Source organism: Belonocnema kinseyi, chromosome 8 (assembly GCF_010883055.1).
Source record: "Belonocnema kinseyi isolate 2016_QV_RU_SX_M_011 chromosome 8, B_treatae_v1, whole genome shotgun sequence".
NCBI classification, from domain to species: domain Eukaryota; kingdom Metazoa; phylum Arthropoda; class Insecta; order Hymenoptera; family Cynipidae; genus Belonocnema; species Belonocnema kinseyi.
The window spans coordinates 117,433,028-117,442,326 of record NC_046664.1 but is presented as its reverse complement, the minus strand read 5'-3'; positions in this window follow the sequence as shown (position 1 = coordinate 117,442,326).

Here is a 9,299-nt window from a genome sequence, read left to right as displayed (position 1 = left end):
GGCGCATACTTTGAATAAAATATTTGTTATCATTCTCTTGAAATAAATGTGTTTTTTTCTTGAAAAAATACCGGTTTCATATGTATACACCTGGTAGTAAAACCTAAAGATTGTAAGTTATGTTTACCTAATTCTTCGAACAACATGGTCAACACACCTTTTCCCATGTTTCTCTGTTGCAGCCAAGACCGTCTCCATATTTTGCGTTTCCGCTTTTCTTTATCTTTGTACTTTATTTATTCAATTGATAAAAAACAGTAATAGCTGCCTGTCTTCGCACACCTCTGCCTGCAGAGCGACCAGCAGAAAAATCCAGCAAGCAATCCAGCAAGAAAAAAGTACCGTGTTGCGATGGGCTTTCGTTAATTTTGAGCTATTATCGAAATCATCTGAAGATATTCTCCCGGGACAAACTCCAACGAATTTAACAAAGAAATCTGGAAGCAGCCATTTTGCATTCCGCACCCTAAATGTGGTTATGTTATAAAAAGCTTTTTTCCACTTTTGTTCAAATGTCGACATGAAATAAGATAACTTATCTTCGATTGCTTTCAGACATTCGTCTTCGATATCGTAATTGGCTTTGATATAGCTCAGAAGGTTTCCTATAACTTTGTCGTCACCATTGTATTTTTGTGTTTTTCCTACTTTCATTATTTATAACTCTTGAGTCGTAGGAGTTTCATTTTTTATGATATAATCAACATTTCATCAAGAAAGAGATTTTTTCTATTTGGGAAGCGTCTATTAAATGCATTTGTTGAGCAGAATTGTTAATAAAAATGAAAAAATATTGTTAAACGTCTGTTTCCTCCATCAAAATATTAATTTAGGGGTAAAATGAACAATTATGAAAAAAATGGATTTTTTCTATCAAGGAGTGACTGTTTAATGCATTTGTTACTCAGGATTGTTTATAACGATGGTAAATATTTTAATTGTCTATTTCTGTCATGAAATTTTCATGTTTGAAGGCAAACCTAATGATTGCGCAGGAAAAATGAATTTTATGTATACAGAGGCGCTTATTTATTAAATTTTTTTATAACAATCAAAAAAATTATACTTTAGTGTTTGACTTCAACGAAATATGATTTTCACTCGATTTCGGGGCGAAAACCGTGATGAAAAGAACTTCCAGGCTTCAATGTACAGCAATAATCGATTTTGTTCATAAATTTGCTTATAACAATCGAACAGATTGCACGAAATCCAAGTTCTTAGAATTTGTTAATCGATTGTAAATCTATTAGTTTTTCACCTTTTTGAGGTAAAATCAATGAATGCTGCAGAACACGCAGCTCAAATATGAAAAATTTTGATTTTGACATTTTTCAACTTGAATAAAAAACAAACAGAGTCTTTTTAGCAAAATCGCCCTTGACAGCCCTTTTTAAAATTTAATTAGCTTTAATTAAAAAAAAAAGATGGAATCGGATGAAAATTGTAGGCTCTGCATACGATTCCGCCTGAACCTGTGGACCGATTTGAATGTTTTTTTAAGCTAATAAAATTTCAAAGAAAGTTGCCGAGCCTGATTTTTGATTTAGCTTTTCAATTTTTTATAAATAAATAAATATGACGAAAAAATGGCCATTTTTTATATTTGACGTTCCCGGTGCTCGTCAATAATAGTAAACTTGTTGTAATCGCCGGCGTTTGATAGATTTACGTAATAAAAAGATATTCTATCCTGATACAATAAACGAAGAAATTTTCCATGAACAAATTATTTATTGAAAATGTGTTTTCTATCATTTTTAATAATTAAACGTTTTTTCAAGTTATATTGCAAGAAATTTAAATTGGAAACAATATTTTAATGAAAAAAATGTCTCTTAAGACTATTCTTGTTAATATCAGAAACAAATGCATTATTCAGGAATTTCTCGTTAGAAAAATTTGTTTTTTCAATGTCAATTTTTTTAAATTAGGAACCTCTTGATAATTTTAGAAAAATTGATAATTTTTTGATAAATTTTATGGTTATTCTGACAAATTTAATAATCAAATGCATTATTTCGGGATTTGTCGACGGAAAAACTCTTTTTTTTTCAATGTCAGTTCTTTTAATTTGGAACTTTACAATAATTTCAGTAACATTCATAATTCTTTGATTAATTTTATGTTTTTTTCAAACAAATTTAATTTAAAAATTCATTATTCGGGCATGTGTCGACGTAAAAACATGTTTTCAGACATTTTTAAATTAAATTTGTTTAAAACAACATAAAATTAATCAACAAATTATAAATTTTCTGAAATTATCATGATGTTCCTAATTTTAAAAAATTGAAATTGAAAAAAACGAATATTTCTGACGACAAATGCCTGAATAATGCACTTGTTTATTAAATTTGTTTACAATCGTAACACGAATAGTTTTAAGAGAAATTTTGTTCATTCAAATATTTTTTCCATTCAAATTTCTTGCAATATAACTTTTAAAAGCGTTAAAGTATAGAAAATGATAGAAAACACATTTTCAAAAAATAATTTGTTTATAACAATTTTTTTGTGAATTGTATTATGATGAAATATCTTTATATAATGTAAGTCTATGAAACGTCGGCGATTAAAAGATTTTTCCTATTATTGACGAGTACCGGGAACGTTAAATAGAAAAAATGGTCATTTTTTTCGTTTTTACATTCTCATCATTTATGATTGAGAAAGTATTAGAATTGTCGGAAATTTGAACATGTTCGTCCGGCCGTCCGTCCGTCCGTAGACACGATAACTCTCGAAAAATGAACGAATCAAATCCACCTTTGGCACATTTTTTCTAGGTCCTAAAAGAAAGGACGAGTTCGTCAACCAGCCATTTTTGATAAAAATTCAAAAAGTGAGCGCATTTTGAAAATTTTTGAGACTACTTTTTTCTGAATTTGAAAATCCTATGTACGGATATTTATAGTATTGAAAAGAACAAACAATTTATCCTAATGACTTTTTTCGATAAAAAGAAAATTCTTAGAGTTATAGTTTACCAATTTTTTGATTTTCTTCAAAAATCGAAAATTCAGATTTTGATTGCACAAAAAATGATGGGAAATAAAAAATTCCATTTTGTGGACAAACTATGTAGGATACAAAAAAAGATGAATTAATAAAAATGGTTATCGCAAAAAAGATCCACAATTTCGTTAAAAATCACTTTTTTATAGGACGCGTAGTTTTTGTTTTATTCGTGAAAAATAACGTTGAAAAAAGTAAAATAAAAAAAATGTGTGGAAAAACGACGGAAGTTACGAGAAAAAAAAATCCAGCAAAACCTGTTTACAAATGTCTGTCGGAAATCGAGCGCGCAGCGCAAGTCTCACGATGAGAATGTGTATCTCAAAGCCTACAGAGCTTTGAGAAACTTAATCTTTGACTATACTTAATTAAGTAGACAATTCAGAATATGAAAACACATATAAATACTGCTATCTAAAGGAGATCTTTTTGATAAAGTTTTTTTCAAGCATTCCAAATGCAAAGAATAAATATCCGAGCGCGAAGCGCGAGGTGTACTAATGTTCGAGCGCGAAGCGCGAGGCAACCTATTATCGAGCGCGAGGCAACTTTCTTTGAAATTTTATCATTTAAAAGAAAAATCCAAATCGATCCACAGGTTCAGCCAGAATCGTATTTTGAACGAAAAAACGTATTTTTCCCTATTGTGCGGAGACGGAGAGCATGTACAAAGCTCGCATAGGCAGTCAGACAAAAAGTATATTTATTTGAAAGTTTGAAGTTTTCAATTCCCATGAAACTCTTAAAATCAAATAGGTCATTTTTGAACGTGTAAAATAAAACGAAAGAACTCTTTTTATAAGAAAAATTAAATATTTTATTAATAACTACACAGGCCAACATGGTTTTGTTGTTGGAAAGTGGAGGGTCATTTCCGAAGAAATTTCTTACGTACAATCCGAATCCGGGGTCAGAATTGTCCCATCACGTCAAAATTTTAAGAAATTTGAGGTTATGTACCCAAAAAATGGCGTTTTTGGCTACTTTTGAGGCTATATATAGAATACACAAAATTTTTTGGGATTTTTTCTTTAGTTGTATCATATAGTACTGCTCTTCCTCTTTAATTTGAGTCGCAGAGTTCAATCACCATTTTTTTTTACCAAGTTACGCCAATTTGAAATTATGAGATATGTCCCATTATGTTTTGAGCATTTGCTTTAAATACTTTGAGGCAGACATTTTCTAGTGGGTGTTTTCTCTTGAAAATTTGTACTGGGGGGTGTTCGTGGTTATTTAAATTCCAAAAAATTGGATGTCTTCTGTACATAGCCTAAAAAGTAGCCAAAAACGCCATTTTTTGGGTACATAACCTCAAATATCTTAAAATCCTTACGTGACGGACCAATTCCGACCCCAGATTCGGATTCTTCGTAAAAAATTATTTTGGAAATAACTCTCCAATTTCCAACAAGAAAACCATGTTGACCCGTGGTATTTAAAGAAAATGCTCAAGATATAATGAGACATATCTCGTAATTTCAAATTGGCCTAACTTGGTAAAGAAAAATGGTAATTGAACTCTCCGACTCTCAAATTAAAGAGAAAGAGCAGTACTATATGATACAACTAAAGAAAAAATCCCAAAAAATTTTGTGTCTTCTGTACATAGCCTCAAAAGTAGCCAAAAAGCCATTTTTTGGGTACATAACCTTAAATATCTTAAAATTCTGACGTACTGGGCCAATTCTGACCCCAGATTCGGATTCTACTTAAAAAAATAACTTCGGAGATGACCCTCCACTTTCCAACAACTGACATGAACCCATTATTTGCAGGCCTGTGTTAATAATTAATCATAATAATTAATAATTAGTCATAATAAATAACTAATCATAATAAATAAAGAATCATTATCACTAATATTTTCACTGATTATTGCTAATAATGATTTATTTATTATTTTATTAACTATTAGTTCCATTCCAAACCGTCTCTTCGAAGGCACGTAGACGCAGTTAGACTGGGGCCAAAGATATTATAAACGTAGATGCGGTACGGGGTGTCAGAGTGAGGGAACTATATATCTACACTATAAAAAAAGGTTTGTTGAATTTTAGTACGTTAAATGTATGTGAAAAGTGGACTCAAGCGCAGCGGCGTGAAATTGGTATAGAAGTTTATAAAATTGAACAAAAGTATAAAATTCACAACTGAACTGAAATTTAATATGTGACGTAAAATTGAACAACGGAAAGTAGAAAATTTCTCCAAAATATCAACCTAACCTCAAATACTTAAATCATTAAGATCATATTAAAAATATATTTATAATTACGCTAGCGTATAAATCTAAAATGACTATAAAGTGAAGAAATTTTTTTCAGAAAATAGAAAATTATGCGCATTCGGCAATTTTACCATTCTGGGGAATTTTACTATGTACAGCGTGAGTCCTTTTTTTACACTCTCTAAACGTAGTGATTTTCAACACGTCGTACGAATTCATGCAAAGTCATAGAATTAAACCTGTAAGAGACGTCATTCCACACAACATGTGGAAATTGGCTTTCTAACCTGTAATTTTAATCGTCTAAAGTGAAATTTTATATGTGTAAATATACACTTAAAAATGCAATTTTAAAACGTATTTTTTACAGTGTAGGACATCACATTTTCTGTTCTATCGAGGTGCTGCCCTCACCTTACTACGAAGTCGAATTCTTGTTTTCTCATTCTTCGTAAAATATGACGGTAAATCAGTAGAAAGATTTTTTAAAGTTAGAAAAGTTTGACATGTATCACTCAATTTTTTCACATCTGAAGCTTGAGGCAGGTTTTCTGTACATAGTCTTTTTTTAAATTATACAAAAAAAAGTTTTCTCGAAAAATCAAATTATTAATTAAAAAAAAACTATTATAGAAAGCAATTTTTAGATAAACCAGCTCTGCAAACATTTTTCTTTAACAAATATATTTTTTTAAATTAAAATAATAAAATATTTATACCGTCGGAACAACTTTTTTAATGTTTAAAGTTTTTAAACATTATTATTTGAATTTAAAATAACAATAATTAAAACAAAATATATTTCTGGATAAGACAGTTTCGTCGAAAGTGCACATAGTATTTTTTAAATTACAAAAGTTCTTCCGAAAAATCAAAATGTTAGTTTAAAAAATTAAAAAGAAACAGAGATTAGTTAATGCTGATTTGAATCCTGTAAAGTTTGTTTGTAAAATGTTATTAGGTTCGAAGAAAATTCAGGGAGAAATTTTTTCCGTTTGAGACACACGTGCTTTTTTACATTAATTTGTCTATACAATTTGTGTATTTTGACACATTATTTTATTGCCGTCTTTCTAATAAATAAATAATATAGATTCATAAACAAGTTCATTTAGGCAATTTTATTGTTTGGGAATTTTGAAATTCGGTAATATTATAAATTTTTCGGGTCATTTCAGCCGCCCCCTTAGAAGTAGAGAAAATTTTCTCTGATTATAATTTCGGCGCACGATCTTGTCGATTTTTTCCTACATTAGTGATAAAAAACAATTTGTATGAAAATTTTTGAAATCAAAAAGTTAAAGGCAATCTCAATTAAGAATGTAAATATTCGTTGTAGATCCCATTTTTAGTCTTTGGTCTTGGCGACTTTTTCCTATTGCTTTTCAGTCACTGGTAAACGCGGGTGATTTTATCTCAGAAAATAAGTTATTAAAATTTGAAAAAATTAGGTAGGCTTTTTTGACATCTAGGTATGTAAAAAAGGTAAACTTCCGAAAATTTAAAAACTAATTTAAACACAATTTATACTCTTTTAGGATGCGAATACAATTCGTGCAACAGTAATTGTAAAATTTGCAAATTTTCAGGCCTTCAGTTTAAGAACTTGAATTTTAACGGGAAGATTTACTTCATTTTCAGAATACAGGCTTATTGTTTGAACTTTCACAATTTTCGTAATAAGTTACAAGTTAAGTCAAAAATAACACTGTGGGATTTTAAATTGTTACAATGCGAAAAAGTTTAAATTTAAACGTTAAAAATGCGAAAATACAAAATTTTCCATTCTCATTTGCAAGCTAATGAGCACTTTCTTACTTAGTCGATTATTCTTTTGAAAGTCGGTAATGTGCTTTCAGTTTTCTTTTTGAAATATGCCTTGAATTCAACCCATTTTGAATGTGTTGTTTTCAGCTGCATTTAGATTGAAGCATGCAGAGGTTTTTTGGTTTAAGTATAAATTAATAAATACATTTTATTTATTATTCACAATTGTAATTTATAACTTCTAAAATTGATTAATTGTAGCTCAAACATGAAGAAGACTAACTTCAAATTTATAGAGGTTCTATCATATATATTGAACTGTTAAAACCTCTGACCTTTTTTTAAGTTTTTCAATAGTGTGCCATTTAGTCTTCAGAACAGCAATTCCAAAAATATTTAAAGCCTTAATAGTTGAGACATTTTAAATTTGTAGTCTTCGGCATATTAAATAATTTAAAATTTAAAGCTATTTAAATATGTCAGCATTTTTTTATTGAAAGTGTTCGATGATTTTATATTGAAACATCTCAAATTATTTAGCTACAATTTAAAATGGTTTAATCGTTTAAAATTGCAGGATTAGAAATGAACGTCTTTTAATACTTGAATCATCATTTTAAAACCATTAAAATCGTATAACTTCAGATAAATTGGAAAGTAGGACAAGTAAAAATTAGGAGTGTTTTTCAAGTTTTATTTATTTTTTGATAATTTGCCACCCCCACAAATGATTTTTTTTTGTAAGAAAATAACACCAGATTTTCGTAAAAATTAAAAAATATGTATTAAAGGTTTGCGCAAGGACATACAGGTCGGCCTCTGAATAGGCGACTGGGGAGGAAGCGTTTCCGCGAACGGAGCTCCCCCCACCACAAGCCTCAGTCGAGGCATAATCTGATATTTTGTTTGCCTTTTTCGATTTTGGGGCATTTACTCTGCATAAGCGACTGCGCTAGTTGTGCGATCATTTTGTTTGTTTTGCTTCAGTGAAGTTTATTGATATAGATGTTACATGTTTTTATAACTTGTTCAGTGTAATTTTAATAGATTATCAATACAACTCGTATAAATTATAATTATTATTAATTAATTAATTATATTAATTATATTACAGTATATCAGTTGAAACTTGCCTACGTATACAATTTTTATCTCTATCAATTTGTACGGATACAATTTGATTTGTATCTCAATAGAAGAATCTTTTTTAAGCCAAAATACTTCGTATAATGAAGAAAGCAACAATTCGTTTAAATTTCTTAAGTCATCTTTAGACGTTTTTTTAGATCAAGATATTTAAATAGAAATTTTTTTTTTCTTAATACGCATAACATATTAAGTGTTTGTTCTTTAAACTTTTTTTTTTGTAATATTAACAATAATATTTAATATTCAATTTTAATTTTGATAACATTTAAAAACATATATCAAAAAGTAATATGTAAATGTGTTAAACCGCCAATAGAAATTCACTTCTGAGGTGTCGCCTATTCATAGCAAATGCCTCGAGATCGAAAAAGGCAAACAAAAGATCAGATTATGCCTCGACTGAGTCTTGTTGTGGGGGGATCTCAACTCGCGAAAACGCTTCCTCCCCAGTCGCCTAGTCAGAGGCCGACCTGTATTTGTTCAATAAGCTTGTTCCTGAATAAATTGACTCTTATTGTTTCCGATTTCGTTCTGTCATTCACGGAATTGTGTTTTTCATAGAAAACGTTGAAATCTGTTTTTTTCACGTTTATAAAATTAGAATTAAACGTCATAATTTTTATAGTTTTTATACAGTTATTGTTATTTTAAATTAAAACAATAATTTAAAAAACTAAACATTAAACAAAGTTTCTATAATAAAAATATTTGATTATTGTATTTTTAATGAATATATAATATTGATCACATAACTTTTTTCTTAATTTCTGAAATTCGGGAATTTTCTAGTTTGTATATTTGATAATTGGACAGCATGCGGCCTGGAATATTATTATTTGGGAATTTTCAAATTTCATAATATTGTAAACTGTCCAGAATTTTATTATTCTAGAATTTTCAAATTCGGGATATTCAGATTTCAGCAATTTAAAATTTCGGGAAATTTACAGTTTCGCGAATTTTATTATTCAGGATTTTTCAGTCGTCCTACAAATATTTCAAAAATTTAAAAAGATTTATACAATTTTTAAAAATCTGGCAGACTTTGAGGCACTTTTATTGCAGAATTTCACAAAAATTTTACGAAAAAATGGGAATCAATTTAAAATATAATTAAAAGTTCTGAAAAAGTTCG